At 33.9% G+C, this 19,011-nt stretch overlaps 1 pseudogene; it reads left to right on the top strand.

Annotated features, from left to right (window-relative positions):
• Positions 1 to 7,225: 7,225 nt before the first annotated feature.
• On the top strand, positions 7,226 to 8,967 carry LOC113044796 (ladderlectin-like; annotated as a pseudogene).
• The last annotated feature ends 10,044 nt before the right edge of the window (positions 8,968 to 19,011 follow it).

Genomic DNA, 19,011 nt, shown 5'->3' with positions numbered 1-19,011 from the left:
GGCCTAAATGTCTCCCGGCTTGAGTGCTTAAAAGATGATTGGCTTTCCGGCGGGACATGTGCACACAACCACCATCTTTACCGTTATGGGTTTTCCTTATATAGTTGGATTTGAGTAAGTGGCATGTCTTTTATAAACCGTCTATAGACTCTACTGAAGTTTGCAATTCAAAGAATTACAGCGTTCTAACAAGTAACACTACAGTTCAATAGTCTAATCTGAAGGGTGAATTCAAAATACATAAATCATACAAGGTAACTTTTGAATATTAGAATTCACTGTAAAAAAGAAATTGGTGATGTCATAGGACTCGTTCTTCCCTAGTCACATTAAAGATTTGTTCAAAATGAACGAATCGTCCAAGAATGAAACCTCACAAGACACCAAACAAAGAGCTGGTAGGTAACCTTTATGTATGGTTTATGTTTGTATGGTTTTCTCAGATCAATGTTTTTAATTCAAGTTTATTTTATTTGTATAGCGCTTTTTACAAATGGTTACAAAGCAACTTTACAGAAAATTATGTTTCTACAATATTTAGTAGTAGCTTATAAGTGGTGACTGTCAGTTTGTGCATGTTTGACAGGATTTTTAGAAAAATTAATACAAGACGTAGTCAGCCAGATGATGAACATTATTAATTGATAATAATTATATGATGCGGTCACACTTGTAGCAATATTTGTTAGTTCTGTTTGATGATTCAGGGTTAGCATCATCTGAGGTCCTCTGAGGGTCAGCATCATCTCTTCTCAGGTGTTCTGGATCCAAACTGGAGCTTGTGTATATCCTAGTTATCCCGTGGCAAAACATAGAAACAAAATAGAGACATCATTAGCATAGCAGCTGATCCAACAAATCACGTAACGTGTCACCAGACAATTATGGAACGATTTGTGCATATTGTCATTTGGTGCAATCTTGCTATGTGGTCACTGTCACAAAATAAACTGATACAAAATATGCAAATCACCATGACTGTTTATTGTTTGAACATTGACTGAAATCAGCCATGACCCCGTCAGGCTCTGCTCGCGTTGTTCATGGTTGATTTCAGTCAAAGTTTTTTGGTCACTGGTGGCCACCCCATTTGGAGGCAGTGCCTCAGGATGGCCCCCCCACTGAAAATGCTCTAGACACGCCCCTGGTTTTGTTTACCCCTTCTATGTCATTTGGTTTTGTCAAGCTGTTATATAAGCTTTATTCTGTGTCTTTGGGGCAGGTCAGTTTTTGTTTAGTTAACTTTGCGTTACGAGTTGATGTATTTGAGCTTATTCAGTTATTTTTGTTGACCTATTTTTAGGACTAGTTATTAATTTTGGTCCTTATGTAACTTTTCAATATTATGGGTAATAAAAGCCCACTTTTTGAAAAATCTCCTGTGTCCTCTTGCCTCACTGTTTTGGCCCCTGACACCTGATCTTCATAAACATTTAAAATATAATAGGTGTCTTTTAATAGAAAATGTCAATAAACATTTTGATATTTTTTTTTAACCATTTTAAAAGGGACATTTTATATTTGCACTACAGAAAACTCATATATATGAAACTTAACACAATGTTTTCAATTTTATTTATGGTAAAATAACTTCTTATAGAAGGTTAACTAATACAGTATAGTTCAAACCAAAATGTACATTCATTTTGGATAAAACCACAAATTTAAAGATGTGAAGAACACGGGGGTTGAAGAAAAATAATTTTTTACATTGCTTGTTTAATAATATCAGTTATTAACATTTAGAGTTTACAAATCTGAGCAAGATATTAATGCAAGTCAATAAAATATCAAAATCAATTAATACTTTTTCAATCAAAAAGACAACACTAAAATACAGTGCAAACAAGGCCAATATTTCTGCCGATCTTTTAATTAACAAATGGAAATGAACTGTTTAAATGTACAGACTGAACATCAATAAAATCTAAAGTTGTGGAGAACACACAAAAAAAAAATTACACTACCAGTTAAATGTTTTTGAAATAAGATTTTTAATGCTCACCAAGCCTGTCTTTATTTGATCCAAGATACAGCAAAAGCAATAATATTGTGAAATATTCTTGCTATTTAAATAGCTGCTTTTTATTTGAATACAAATTAAAATGTTATTAATTCCTGTGATGTCTTGTATTTGCAGCATCATTACCTCAGTCTTCAGTGTCACATGATCTCTCGAAATCATTCTAATATTCTGATTTACTGCTCAAGAAACATTTATTGTTATTATTATTATTATTATTGTTGTTGAAATAGCGGAGTAGAATATACTCAGGTTTGTTTCATGAATAGAAAGTTCAGAATAAAAATATGAATTTTTTGTACATTTTCATAATTGACATTTTTCATCTATCACTTTGATAAATTTAAAGCATCCTTGCTAAAAAAAAATATTTTCTTAATAAAAAAATAGAGTATATCTTCCCCCCAGGATTCTTTGAATAGAAAAAAATTATTGACTTTCATTAATATTGATAATAATTATATGATGCGGTCACACTTGTAGCAATATTTGTTAGTTCTGTTTGATGATTCAGGGTTAGCATCATCTGAGGTCCTCTGAGGGTCAGCATCATCTCTTCTCAGGTGTTCTGGATCCAAACTGGAGCTTGTGTATATCCTAGTTATCCCGTGGCAAAACATAGAAACAAAATAGAGACATCATTAGCATAGCAGCTGATCCAACAAATCACGTAACGTGTCACCAGACAATTATGGAACGATTTGTGCATATTGTCATTTGGTGCAATCTTGCTATGTGGTCACTGTCACAAAATAAACTGATACAAAATATGCAAATCACCATGACTGTTTATTGTTTGAACATTGACTGAAATCAGCCACGACCCCGTCAGGCTCTGCTCGCGTTGTTCGTGGTTGATTTCAGTCAAAGTTTTTTGGTCACTGGTGGCCACCCCATTGGAGGCAGTGCCTCAGGATGGCCCCCCCACTGAAAATGCTCTAGACACGCCCCTGGTTTTGTTTACCCCTTCTATGTCATTTGGTTTTGTCAAGCTGTTATATGAGCTTTATTCTGTGTCTTTGGGGCAGGTCAGTTTTTGTTTAGTTAACTTTGCGTTACGAGTTGATGTATTTGAGCTTATTCAGTTATTTTTGTTGACCTATTTTTAGGACTAGTTATTAATTTTGGTCCTTATGTAACTTTTCAATATTATGGGTAATAAAAGCCCACTTTTGAAAAAATCTCCTGTGTCCTCTTGCCTCACTGTCTTGGCCCCTGACACCTGATCTTCATAAACATTTTAAATATAATAGGTGTCTTTTAATAGAAAATGTCAATAAACATTTTGATTTTTTTTTTAACCATTTTAAAAGGTACATTTTATATTTGCACTACAGAAAACTCATATATATGAAACTTAACACAATGTTTTCAATTTTATTTATGGTAAAATAACTTCTTATAGAAGGTTAACTAATACAGTATAGTTCAAACCAAAATGTACATTCATTTTGGATAAAACCACAAATTTAAAGATGTGAAGAACACGGGGGTTGAAGAAAAAGAATTTTTTACATTGCTTGTTTAATAATATCAGTTATTAACATTTAGAGTTTACAAATCTGAGCAAGATATTAATGCAAGTCAATAAAATATCAAAATCAATTAATACTTTTTCAATCAAAAAGACAACACTAAAATACAGTGCAAACAAGGCCAATATTTCTCCGATCTTTTAATTAACAAATGGAAATGAACTGTTTAAATGTACAGACTGAACATCAATAAAATCTAAAGTTGTGGAGAACACACAAAAAAAAATTACACTACCAGTTAAATGTTTTTGAAATAAGATTTTTAATGCTCACCAAGCCTGTCTTTATTTGATCCAAGATACAGCAAAAGCAATAATATTGTGAAATATTCTTGCTATTTAAATAGCTGCTTTTTATTTGAATACAAATTAAAATGTTATTAATTCCTGTGATGTCTTGTATTTTCAGCATCATTACCTCAGTCTTCAGTGTCACATGATCTCTCGAAATCATTCTAATATTCTGATTTACTGCTCAAGAAACATTTATTGTTATTATTATTATTATTGTTGTTGAAATAGCGGAGTAGAATATACTCAGGTTTGTTTCATGAATAGAAAGTTCAGAATAAAAATATGAATTTTTTGTACATTTCATAATTGACATTTTTCATCTATCACTTTTGATAAATTTTAAAGCATCCTTGCTAAAAAAAAATATTTTCTTAATAAAAAAATAGAGTATATCTTCCCCCCAGGATTCTTTGAATAGAAAAAAATTATTGACTTTCATTAATATCTTGCTCAGATTTGTAAACACTAAATGTTTATAACTTAGAAAAAAAGGGAAAATGTTTTACATTGTGTTCTTCAAATCTTTATATTTTGTGGTTTCATCTATTATGTATGTTAACTATTGTATATTTTGGTTAGTACTATACTGTAGTAATTACCTTTTATAAGTAGATTTTACTATAAACAAATATTTTTGTGCTTTTAATATTTCATATATATATATATATATATATATATATATATATATATGGGGTTTTCAATAGTGCAAAATAAAATTGATGTCACTTTAAAAAAGCAAATTTTTTTTATTAAGGAACTACACCCTATTATAATTTAAATGTTTATTAGTTGCAAACGAATACAAACTCGTTTTGTGTTATTTCTGGCCGAGGTGGGATTCGAACCTCTAATTGTGTGTGTTTTTGTTCCTATTGGGTAGTCAGTGCTCTAAACCTATCCGTGACTGGCCTGCGTGAGCCACAGGATCATCAGTCATCATCAGTCAATAGAGTCATTCAAGGTCCGGCTGGTGAAGTCAGACAGTAAATGGCATGTTAGCTGCACTCTCTCCTGGAATGGCAAGCCTTTGCAACATTTAATCTATAAGCTGTACTAGTATCTTTTTTTTCACGTTACTAGTACTTATTTTTTAGACACTAGTATCTTTTCCATTAAGTACTAAAACTTATTCATTAGGTACTAGTGTCTTTTGTAAAGTTACTAGTACTTATTCATTAGATACTAGTAACTTTTTAGACCAGAGATATCCTGAACTTAATAGATAGTTGTACTTTTTAAATTAGCATTTCTGCCCAGTATGGTAATTGTATGTTGAATATTAATGAACCAGCAACATATAGGAGAGAGATTAAACGGGAAACTGAAACAAGGAGATAGATGTAATATTTTTAAGAAAACCAAATTGAAAAGAAACAATTATTTGTACACAAGCACATAGAAAATGTATTTTGTCCGTTTTTTAACTGTAATTTCGTAAATATAGTAGGCTAATATATAAGTCGCACCTGAGTAAAAGTCGCATCAGTCCAAAAATACGTCATGACGAGGAAAAAAACATATATAAGTTTGCACTGGACTAAGTCGCATTTGTTTAGAACCAAGAACCAAGAGAAAACATTACCATCTACAGCCGCGAGAGGGCGCTCTGTAGGGGTAGACTACAGGAGCACAGAGAAGCATAGAGCGCCCTCTGGTGGCTGTAGAAGGTAATGCTTTCTCTTGGTTCATTTCTCTCGGTCAATGTCAAATTAACTTTAAGTCGCACCTGACTATAAGTCGGCAGGAACAGCCAAATGAAAAATAAAAAGTGCGACTTATAGTCCGGAAAATACGGTAGCTGTTATTTTCCTATTTTTCCTCCAGTAAAAACAATAAATATCATACACGAGCTGTATGTTAACTTTTTTTTTTCTTTTTTTTTTTGCATACAGTATATACAGTCATGCCAAAAAATATGGACACCCTTGGTAAATATGATCAAAGAAGGCTGTGAAAATTAATCTGCATTGTTAATCCTTTTGATCTTTTATTTAAAAAATTCACAAAAATCTAACCTTTCATTTGATAATAAGAATTTAAAGTGGGGAGAAATATCATTATGAAATAAATGTTTTTCTCTAATACACATTGGCTACGATAAAAAACACCCCTAGAAATTCTTATGAGTAAAATAACTCTGAAGTATATTCATATTCACAATTTTGAGTACTCCAGCATGATTATAAACATGAAATTATCCAAGCATTGCTTCCTGTTTCAAAGAAATATAAAGAGGAGGGGAAGCAGAGCCCAAATGCCTTTAATCTTCCATCACAATGAGAAAAAACACAGAATATATGTCTGATGTGCAGCAAAAGATAATTGAGCTTCTCAAATTAGAAAGTGACTTTAACAAAAGAGCTAGAGCAGTGAAAATCCCATTTCCACCATCATGGCAATAATTAAGAATTTCCAATCAACAGAAAATATTACCGCCTGGAGGAGGACGTGTGTCTATATCGTCCTAATGCACTGTGAGGAGGAGAGTTGAGTGGCTAAAGTCTCACCAAGGACCACAGCTGGAGAATTGCAGAAAATAGTTAAATTTAAATTAAATTAAAAATTAAATTTATGCATTTAGCAGACGCTTTTATCCAAAGCGACTTACAGTGCATTCAGGCTATCAATTTTTACGTATCATGTGTTCCTGGACAATTGAACCCCCAATTGAGCTACAGGAACACTAGTTGAGTCTCGGGTTCAGAAAACCTTAAAAAAAAAAAAAAAAAAAGGTCAAACAGCACCTACATCACCGCATGTTGTTTAGGAGGGTTACAAGAAAAATTCTTCTAGCTTATCCAAAAACAAACTAAAGCATATTCATTTATAAAACACGACTGGAACTTCAAATGGAACTGGCTTCTATGATCAGATGAAACAAAAAAAAAAGCTATTTAGCAGCAAACATTCAAGATGGGTTTGGTGAACACAGAGATAAAAAGTACCCCATGTGTAAATTAAATATACAGCTGTATTTTGATGTTGTGGGCCTATATTTCTGCTGGAGGTCCTGGACATCTTGTTTAGACACATGGCATCTTTGATTATATCAAATACCAATAGATAAAAATGTATGACTCTGTTAGATATCTTATAATGGACCATGTTTGGATCATCTAACCATACAATAATCCGAACACAAACCTCATAAACAACACAAAGTGGATTGAATTTCATGTAGCTTGTTAGAGAACTGTGGCTCTGTGTAGGAAATGCTGCTCAATCTGAAAGCACGTGCTGGAGATTTATTACTAATCACAGAACACAATCATTCGATTAATCGTGCAGCCCTAGGGTCTTGTTTACCAAATAAGGACTGATAGATTGACAGAGCTTCATTGGTGTTGAACCAGCGGTTGTGACTGAGCAACTGGGTATAAATTAAGCTGATTGCAAGCACTGATCAGAGAACTACATTGGGGGGTGTTAGAGTGTGCTTAGTTGAATTTTGACTCACTTGGTAAGATCGGTTTCTACTGTATTTGGTTTCTTAGTGTGTAAAGATTTGTTAATGCAGGTTCATTATATTTATTTTGGATAATGTTGATGTTAGTAGAACTATCAGCATGTGGATTTCTGTAGCCTTTATTCTTGCTCTGGCTGTAAGTGGAGTCAAATCTAATGGTGAGTGAACAATGGGCTGAATTTTATTTATATTTTTAAATAACTGTTTCTACTCTTTTATGACTGTTCTTGCTCTGTTCATTTAGTTAGTAAGAACTGATTATTTCTTTGCAGGTTTTCACCGTAGATGTCCCCCTAGCTGGGAAAAGTTTGAGATGCAGTGTTTTAAATTTTTCAGTGACCTGAAACCGTGGGCTGAGGCAGAGGCAAGTTTGTCTTTTCCACAAATGCTGACCATAGGAGCAAGCCCCAAATTGTCTAACAAGTCATACTGTTTTACACTATTGTAATGTTAAAAATGTAGGCACACTGAAGAGTAATTCATTGAACTTATTTTGTAGTCAATTCATTTCAGTTATGTTTAAATGAACCAATTTTGCTGAGGTAATTGAAGTAGTTTGTTTAAATGTAGCTAAAATGAACTGATTGCAACCACTTACCATCTTATTTAGTAAACCCAATAAGGTAACCCTGTTGGTTTTACGCTATTTCTACCCAAAAAAAATATATCTTTACATGGTCAAGGGTGTCTTAAAGCAGTCAAGTGTTCACTGATCAAACTAATTCCTGTATCTCTGTGCCATGCATCTTTCAAAGATTGAGTCATGCCCCACTATATTTTAAAGGGTGTCTATGGGGTTTGTTTTCAGCTTTAGATCCAAATGAACTTCAATGCACTTAACCTTTTTTTCCATCCTGTCAGAAAAAGTGTCTTGAGCTCGGTGGAAACCTTGCATCAGTCCATGATTCACACACTAGTGGTTTCCTCAAGTCCTTTCTGAGAAAATGTGCTAGTGGCATGCCCGAACATGGATTGGTGCTCATGATGCAATTAAGGTAACTGGTTGTCTTTTCCATTTAAATCTCAGTCCAACCAGTGTTGGATTAATGTCAAAATAGAAGGAACCGTGTGTTGCTTGTTCACATTTAGTAAAAGCTGGTTTGCACTGCCCCAACAAACCAGAGTTTCAGGTGCAATGAAATTAGATGTTCAACTAAACCTACCACTGGAAGATGATCAAATGGTGGAAATGGCAACAAGTTCAGTAATTTTGATCTAACGTTCTTAGAATAATGTCTGGTTTTGGAGTGATGGCTCAAAGTTTGACTACAGTGACTGGCTTACTGGTGAGCCAAATGATAATGGAGGAAACGAAAATTGTGTGGAGCTGGCCTATGGAGGTAAAATATACATGTTGTTGTTTGACAACCTTTTTGGTCTTAAACTTGTAAAGGATTCAGACCTCTACTTTTTGTAACACTTCTGGCTTCCTGTTTGCACTAAAGCCTATCTGACTAACTTCCTGAATGTAACTGAATTTCCACAGCTGAGCAACGCTGGAATGATCTGGACTGTGCCACTCCTCTCAATTTCATCTGTTTGATTTCTCTTCCTGCTTGTTAATCTCGTCTGTCCATCACCCGAGAGGATTTGGTTTTTGGATTAGTCTTAGTCTCTGCAAAAATAAAAGTGAGGTGGACTTTAAACCGGAAATGTATGTTTGAACTAGTCTCTTTCTTGAGGGTGTTGTTAAACTCTAAACTGACCCTTTGGTTTGTTCCAACTGGCAGTCAAGGAAGGGACCGGTGTCTCTGGTATTTAATGGGCTTTGTAGGGTCAAGTATGTCAGTTTTGGGAATACTGAGTGCAGGGACTTTACACCAGTGCCGTTTGTAGTCATAAGTTTTGACACCCCCTTGAAATGATTGGCCACCCCAGGTGCCCCCCTGTAAGATGTCTTGTGACTGATTGACCATAAAATGAACCAGTCTATAAAGTCCTTTCAGTGCCTCCGGACAGCTATTTCAGAATAACAAGACCAGCTCATATCTAAATGAATGGGCAGCGAGTCAGAACCGCACCTTTCACTTGTCACAGGGACATAGAAACGGCAGTGAAATATGATTTAAAAATTGCTGGAAAAAATTTGACTTTGCCCCAAATAAGGTTTGAACTCCTTTTTCCCCACTTTTTTTTTTTTTTTTTTTTAAACTATGCATGGGCAAGGGTTCTTCAACTGTGCGCCTACGTCAGTGGAACCAGACGATAGGCCTAAATGTCTCCCGGCTTGAGTGCTTAAAAGATGATTGGCTTTCCGGCGGGACATGTGCACACAACCACCATCTTTGCCGTTATGGGTTTTCCTAATATAGTTGGATTTGAGTAAGTGGCATGTCTTTTATAAACTGTCTATAGACTCTACTGAAGTTTGCAATTCAAAGAATTACAGCGTCAGTGAAACGATGCTGGCCGCGGACTTTTACTTTATCAAGTGTGGGAAGTCAAGACACTAGTGATGGGAAGTTGGGATCATTATACTGACTCTGACTTTTGAATCGTGTTCAGATAATGAGTTTTATTTTTCCATTTCGTTCATTTAGGCAAAGTGTAATTATGACGTGTTACTTCCCCAACATGTACGCAAACGTTGATCACACTTCAAACAAAACTAATGATAGATACAGAAGAGATTAATTCTTTACCTGGGTCTTCATTCTGTGATTAATTCTCTTGTCTGACAAGTCTTCGGGTTCAAATCATTCCTTAATCACGTGACCGACCCATGCGCTATTTCTGTCACTGTGTTTTTGTTACTGTTTCTTCAGGATCTGTGGTGTTATTTTATAAATAAAACCTTGTTATAAAATTGATTTAGATTTAGTCTTTTTAACTATCTATCAGTAAATAAACACTAGGCTATATAATCCAAGTATTTCTATCTTAGTTTAATTTTAACCTTTTGAATCCTAAACAAGTAACACTACAGTTCAATAGTCTAATCTGAAGGGTGAATTCAAAACACATAAATCATACAAGGTAACTTTTGAATATTAGAATTCACTGTAAAAAAGAAATTGGTGCTGTCATAGGACTCGTTCTTCCCTAGTCACATTAAAGATTTGTTCAAAATGAACGAATCGTCCAAGAATGAAACCTCACAAGACACCAAACAAAGAGCTGGTAGGTAACCTTTATGTATGGTTTATGTTTGTATGGTTTTCTCAGATCAATGTTTTTAATTCAAGTTTTATTTTATTTGTTTAGTGCTTTTTACAAATGGTTACAAAGCAACTTTACAGAAAATTATGTTTCTACAATATTTAGTAGTAGCTTATAAGTGGTGACTGTCAGTTTGTGCATGTTTGACAGGATTTTTAGAAAAATTAATACAAGACGTAATCAGCCAGATGATGAACATTATTAATTAATAATAATTATATGATGCGGTCACACTTGTAGCAATATTTGTTAGTTCTGTTTGATGATTCAGGGTTAGCATCATCTGAGGTCCTCTGAGGGTCAGCATCATCTCTTCTCAGGTGTTCTGGATCCAAACTGGAGCTTGTGTATATCCTAGTTATCCCGTGGCAAAACATAGAAACAAAATAGAGACATCATTAGCATAGCAGCTGATCCAACAAAGTAAAATTAGTTTAACCCAAGCTAATGAATAAGAATGCACATCAGATGCAACTACACTCACAATTTAAGAGCTACATTATTCGAATGCTTGGCGAAAGAGATGCGTTTTTAATCTAGATTTAAACCGAGAGAGTGTGTCTGAACCCCGAACATTATCAGGAAGCGTTTTGTGACCTTGTAAGTAATGATAATTTGTAACTGATACGGAACTTAATAGGTAGCCAGTGCAGGAATGTAAAATTGGGGTAATATGATCATATTTTCTTGACCTGGTAAGGACTCTAGCTGCTACATTTTGGACTACCTGTAGCTTGTTTATTGACGAAGCAGGACAACCACCTAGAAGTGCTTTACAATAGTCTAGTCTAGAGGTCATGAATGCATGAACTAGCTTTTCTGCATCAGAAACGGATAACATGTTTCGTAGCTTGGCAATGTTTCTGAGATGGAAGAATGCAGTTTTTGTAACATGGGAAACATGATTTTCAAAAGACAAATTGCTGTCTAATATAACACCCAGATTTCTGACTGTAGAGGAAGTAACAGTATCGGTCTAGTTGCAGATTGTAACCTACAAGATTCTGTGTAGTGTTTTTTGGTCCAATAATTAATATCTGAATTGAATTGGAGAAAATTATTTGTCATCCAATCTTTTACATTTTTAACACCCTCTGTTAGCTTAGATAATTGAGAAGTTTGATCTGGTCTCGTTGAGATATATAGCTGAGTATCATCAGCAGAGCAGTGGAAGCTAATTCCGTATTTTCTAATAATATTACCAAGGGGTTAACATGTATACTGACCTAGGACAGATCCTTCAAAAGAAACACTTATGTGTGTCTGTTATTCTCAATATCAAAAAAAAAAAAAACTTTTTTGAATGAAGTGCACAGAACGCATCAATGTCATTTCACGTGTAAATTACCAAGTTAGGCCTGACAATTTAACTGACTATCTAACTGACTTACTCCCATGCATTAACAAGTAACGTGTCACCAGACAATTATGGAACAATTTGTGCATATTGTCATTTGGTGCAATCTTGCTATGTGGTCACTGTCACAAAATAAACTGATACAAAATATGCCAATCACCATGACTGTTTATTGTTTGAACATTGACTGAAATCAGCCACGACCCCGTCAGGCTCTGCTCGCGTTGTTCATGGTTGATTTCAGTCAAAGTTTTTTGGTCACTGGTGGCCACCCCATTTGGAGGCAGTGCCTCAGGATGGCCCCCCCACTGAAAATGCTCTAGACACGCCCCTGGTTTTGTTTACCCCTTCTATGTCATTTGGTTTTGTCAAGCTGTTATATAAGCTTTATTCTGTGTCTTTGGGGCAGGTCAGTTTTTGTTTAGTTAACTTTGCGTTATGAGTTGATGTATTTGAGCTTATTCAGTTATTTTTGTTGACCTATTTTTAGGACTAGTTATTAATTTTGGTCCTTATGTAACTTTTCAATATTATGGGTAATAAAAGCCCACTTTTTGAAAAATCTCCTGTGTCCCCTTGCCTCACTGTCTTGGCCCCTGACACCTGATCTTCATAAACATTTAAAATATAACAGGTGTCTTTTAATAGAAAATGTCAATAAACATTTTGATATTTTTTTTTTAACCATTTTAAAAGGGACATTTTATATTTGCACTACAGAAAACCCATATATATGAAACTTAACACAATGTTTTAAATTTTATTTATGGTAAAATAACTTCTTATAGAAGGTTAACTAATACAGTATAGTACAAACCAAAATGTACATTCATTTTGGATAAAACCACAAATTTAAAGATGTGAAGAACACAGGGTTTGAAGAAAAAGAATTTTTTTACATTACGTGTTTAATAATATCAGTTATTAACATTTAGAGTTTACATATCTGAGCAAGATATTAATGCAAGTCAATAAAATATCAAAATCAATTAATACTTTTTCAATCAAAAAGACAACACTAAAATACAGTGCAAACAAGGCCAATATTTCTCCGATCTTTTAATTAACAAATGGAAATGAACTGTTTAAATGTACAGACTGAACATCAATAAAATCTAAAGTTGTGGAGAACAAACAAAAAAATTTACACTACCAGTTAAATGTTTTTGAACTAAGATTTTTAATGCTCACCAAGCCTGTCTTTATTTGATCCAAGATACAGCAAAGCAATAATATTGTGAAATATTCTTGCTATTTAAATAGCTGCTTTTTATTTGAATACAAATTAAAATGTTATTAATTCCTGTGATGCCTTGTATTTTCAGCATCATTACCTCAGTCTTCAGTGTCACATGATCTCTCGAAATCATTCTAATATTCTGATTTACTTCTCAAGAAACATTTATTGTTATTATTATTATTATTGTTGTTGAAATAGCGGAGTAGAATATATTCAGGTTTGTTTCATGAATAGAAAGTTCAGAATAAAAATATGTTTTTTTTGTACATTTTCATAATTGACATTTTTCATCTATCACTTTTGATAAATTTAAAGCATCCTTGCTAAAAAAAAATATTTTCTTAATAAAAAATATAGAATAATATACTGTTGAGAAAGCTTTTTATTTCAGATAAATGCTGATCTTTGGATCTTTCTATACAAAGAATCCTGGGGGGATTTTCAACTGTTTTAAATATTGATAATAAGAATAATAAATGTTTCTTGAATTGCAAATCAGCACATTATGATGATTTCTGAAGAACATGTGACAGTGAAGATTGCAGTAATGATGCTGTAAATTCAGATTTGATCACAGAGATAAATAAATTGTACAATATATTCAAATAGAAAGCAGTTATTTTAAATAGTAAAAATATTTCACAATATAATTGATTTTGTTTTATTTTGGATCAAATAAAGACAGGTTTGGAGAGCATTAAAAATCTTACTGTTCAAAAACATTTAAATGGTAGTGTAATTTTTTTCTTCTGTGTGCTCCACAACTTTAGATTAGATTTTATTGTTGTTCAAGCTATACATTTAAATTAATTTATTTCCATTTTAATTAAAAGATAAGAGAAATATTGGCCTTGTTTTCACTGTATTTTAGTGTTAAGTCTTGATTAAAAAAAAAATTATTGACTTTCATTAATATCTTGCTCAGATTTGTAAACACTAAATGTTTATAACTTAGAAAAAAAAGGGAATTTTTTTTACATTGTGTTCTTCAAATCTTTATATTTGTGGTTTCATCTATTATGTATGTTTAACTATTGTATATTTTGGTTAGTACTATACTGTAGTAATTACCTTTTATAAGTAGATTTTACTATAAACAAATATTTTTGTGCTTTTAATATTTCTTTTAATATTTCATATATATATGAATCTTTATATATATATATGGGGTTTTCCATAGTGCAAAATAAAATTGATGTCACTTTAAAAAAAAAAAAAGCACATTTTTTATATTAAGGAACTACACCCTATTATAATTTAAATGTTTATTAGTTGCAAACGAATACAAACCCATTTTGTGTTATTTCTGGCCGAGGTGGGATTCGAACCTCTAATTGTGTGTGTTTTTGTTCCTATTGGCTAGTCAGTGCTCTAAACCTATCCGTGACTGGCCTGCGTGAGCCACAGGATCATCAGTCATCATCAGTCAATAGAGTCATTCAAGGTCCGGCTGGTGAAGTCAGACAGTAAATGGCATGTTAGCTGCACTCTCTCCTGGAATGGCAAGCCTATGCAACATTTAATCTATAAGCTGTACTAGTATCTTTTTTTTCACGTTACTAGTACTTATTTTTTAGACACTAGTATCTTTTCCATTAAGTACTAGAACTTATTCATTAGGTACTAGTGTCTTTTGTAAAGTTACTAGTACTTATTCATTAGATACTAGTAACTTTTTAGACCAGAGATATCCTGAACTTAATAGATAGTTGTACTTTTTAAATTAGCATTTCTGCCCAGTATGGTAATTGTATGTTGAATATTAATGAGCCAGCAACATATAGGAGAGAGATTAAACAGGAAACTGAAACAAGGAGATAGATGTAATATTTTTAAGAAAACCAAATTGAAAAGAAACAATTATTTGTACACAAGCACATAGAAAATGTATTTTTGTCAGTTTTTTTAACTGTAATTTCGTAAATATAGTAGGCTAATATATAAGTCGCACCGGAGTAAAAGTCGCATCAGTCCAAAAATACGTCATGACGAGGAAAAAAACATATATAAGTTGCACTGGACTAAGTCGCATTTGTTTAGAACCAAGAACCAAGAGAAAACATTACCATCTACAGCCGCGAGAGGGCGCTCTGTAGGGGTAGACTACAGGAGCACAGAGAAGCATAGAGCGCCCTCTGGCGGCTGTAGAAGGTAATGCTTTCTCTTGGTTCATTTCTCTCGGTCAATGTCAAATTAATTATGATAAGTCGCACCTGACTATAAGTCGCAGGAACAGCCAAATGAAAAAAAAGTGCGACTTATAGTCCGGAAAATACGGTAGCTGTTATTTTCCTATTTTTCCTCCAGTAAAAACAATAAATATCATACACGAGCTGTATGTTAACTTTTTTTTTCTTTTTCTTTTTTTTTGCATACAGTATATATTGTCATGCCAAAAAATATGGACACCCTTGGTAAATATGATCAAAGAAGGCTGTGAAAATTAATCTGCATTGTTAATCCTTTTGATCTTTTATTTAAAAAATTCACAAAAATCTAACCTTTCATTTGATAATAAGAATTTAAAGTGGGGAGAAATATCATTATGAAATAAATGTTTTTCTCTAATGCACATTGGCTATGATAAAAAAAACACCCCTAGAAATTCTTATGAGTAAAATAACTCTGAAGTATATTCATATTCACAATTTTGAGTACTCCAGCATGATTATAAACATGAAATTATCATGCCATTGCTTCCGGTTTGAAAGAAATATAAAGAGGAGGGGAAGCAAAGCCCAAATGCCTTTAATCTTCCATCACAATGAGAAAAAACACAGAATATATGTCTGATGTGCAGCAAAAGATAATTGAGCTTCTCAAATTAGAAAGTGACTTTAACAAAAGAGCTAGAGCAGTGAAAATTCCCATTTCCACCATCATGGTAATAATTAAGAATTTCCAATCAACAGAAAATATTACCGCCTGGAGGAGGACGTGTGTCTATATCGTCCTAATGCACTGTGAGGAGGAGAGTTTGAGTGGCTAAAGTCTCACCAAGGATCACAGCTGGAGAATTGCAGAAAATAGTTAAATTTAAATTAAATTAAAAATTAAATTTCTGCATTTAGCAGACGCTTTTATCCAAAGTGACTTAGTGCATTCAGGCTATCAATTTTTACGTATCATGTGTTCCTGGGCAATTGAACCCCCAATTGAGCTACAGGAACACTAGTTGAGTCTCGGGTTCAGAAAACCTTCAAAAAAAAAAAAAAGTCAAACAGCACCTACATCACCGCATGTTGTTTAGGAGGGTTACAAGAAAAACTCTTCTAGCTTATCCAAAAACAAACTAAAGCATATTCATTTATAAAACACGACTGGAACTTCAAATGGAACTGGCTTCTATGATCAGATGAAACAAAAAAAATAAGCTATTTAGCAGCAAACATTCAAGATGGGTTTGGTGAACACAGAGATAAAAAGTACCCCATGTGTAAAATTAAATATACAGCTGTATTTTTGATGTTGTGGGCCTATATTTCTGCTGGAGGTCCTGGACATCTTGTTTAGACACATGGCATCTTTGATTATATCAAATACCAATAGATAAAAATGTATGACTCTGTTAGATATCTTATAATGGACCATGTTTGGATCATCTAACCATACAATAATCCAAACACAAACCTCATAAACAACACAAAAATGGGTCACTGGGCACAAAACCAAGCTTCTGCTATGGCCATTCCAGTCCTCTGACCTGAACCCTACGGAAAATGAGAGGAGTGAAATGAAGAAGAGAAATCACCAACATGGAGCTGGGAATCTGAAGGATCTGAAGTGATTCTGGATGAGGTGAGATTCTTGTGAGGTGTTTTCTAACCTCAATAGGCATTATAGGATAAAATGTAGAGCTGTTAAACTGACAAATGGTGGTTTAAAAAAATATTTCAATAAAAGGATGTCCTTAATTGTGGCCAATGTGTAGAGAAAAACATTTATTTCATAATGATAATAAATTCTTATCCAATGAAATATATATTTTTTTTTAAATAAAATATCAAAAGTATTAACGATGCAGATAAATTTTCACAGCGTTCTTTGATCATATTTACCAAGGGTGTCCATATTTTTGGGCATGACTGTAGCATTGGTGCTGCAGACACTGAATGTTTTTACATTAATATTCTGTACAGGGCACCCAAAATCCCAACCTTGTGGTTTTCAGGCAAACATTTTCTTAATTTGAAAAGAAGGCCAAAAGGTATTAATAAAAAAAAATAATAATAAAACACCAGGTTTGCTGTACTTGTAAGGCTGCACAATTTTGCCCTATGTTTTATTTATTAAATATATCAAAACTAATAATGTTTATGGTTATTATTTCTAAATAAAAACACTAAACAAAATAAGTAATATAACTTTTGTAATAACACTTTCACTATAATACACAAAACTGAGTAGCCTATATAAGAATAAATATAATAAATATAGGTGGTCTGGGTGGGTTTGCAAGAAATAATGAGTACCAGTGAGAACTCATTTATTTTTAATTCATACTCGTCGCTCGAGGGCGCCCTCGCGCAGAAACTCCACAAGTGAGACTCACTGATGAAGTTCCAGGAAATTCCAAGTATCCCAGAGTGCAGTCTGGACGATGGGGCGGGGCGACACGTTGGGCCGCCCACCTAAGCGGTTATTGGTTTATGATTAATATGAGCTTATTGGTGTACAGATGAGTGACGATTTTACAGCTTATTGGTATAGAGAATTATGACGCTATTAGCAGGATTGGAATGCGGAAGTAGACACTCGGATGAATAAACTTTTAATATAAATTAAAAAGTGAATATAAATGTTGTGTTTTTGCATTTATTTTTGCATTTCCACAACTTCCCGTATAAATACAAAGAGTTTTGGATTACAACGAACAGAATAGAAATAAATGGTCTACTCCCTCAATGGCTGTAGTGTAGACGCTACATCGGCATTACTCGCTGGTTTGAAAATGACACGGCAATATTATGCGAAGTATGGTTATGTAGATAGTCATGGAGTACCTTGATTTATATACTCAAATGATATATATATATATATATATATATATATATATATGTGTGTGTGTGTGTGTGTGTGTGTGTGTGTGTGTGTGTGTGTGTGTGTGTAACAAATTGTCACCAGTCTCTGAACGTCACCAATAATATTCTGAACATTCCCTTGGCCCCTACGAAAATGTACCATGGTTCTGCTACAGTAACTATAGTAAAACTATGGTGTTTTTATAATTACAGCTCACAGTAATTAATATGCCAACAAATATTTTTACTACAATAAATCCATGGTTACTTTTTGCAAGGAAGGAACTATACAGGTTCTAAAGAACTTGCCCAAAAACACTTGTTACTTTCTGTTATTTGTTTTCTGAACTGCACTACTGAAAACCTCATTAATCCTCACAATCCTGTCACAACTAAATTAAGAATCCATTATGAGCAATGCATAGCAAATGATGTTATCATCAAATATGAGAAACCTTAAAGAATGATAGACTGATGTAAATGACTGAAACCTGTTGTCATGCACGTGTTTTCCATAGCTTTTATATTAAAACATTATACACTGCAAAGTTTAACTTTAAATGACATCAATTAAAGTGAAAGTGAAGTGACATTCAGCCAAGTATGGTGACCCATACTCAGAATTTGTGCTCTGCATTTAACCCATCCGAAATGCACACACACAGAGCAGTGAACACACACACACTGTGAGCACACACCCGGAACAGTGGGCAGCCATTTATGCTGCGGCGCCCGGGGAGCAGTTGGGGGTTCGATGCCTTGCTCAAGGGCACCTAAGTCGTGGTATTGAAGGTGGAGAAAGAGCTGTTCATGCACTACCCCCACCCACAATTCCGTCCGGCCCGAGACTAGAACCCACAACCCTTCGATTGGGAGTCCAACCCTCTAACCATTAGGCCACGACTTCCCCAAAACCT

This window comes from Carassius auratus, chromosome 26, assembly GCF_003368295.1.
Source record: "Carassius auratus strain Wakin chromosome 26, ASM336829v1, whole genome shotgun sequence".
NCBI classification, from domain to species: domain Eukaryota; kingdom Metazoa; phylum Chordata; class Actinopteri; order Cypriniformes; family Cyprinidae; genus Carassius; species Carassius auratus.
This window is presented reverse-complemented; position numbering and strand designations above follow the sequence as displayed.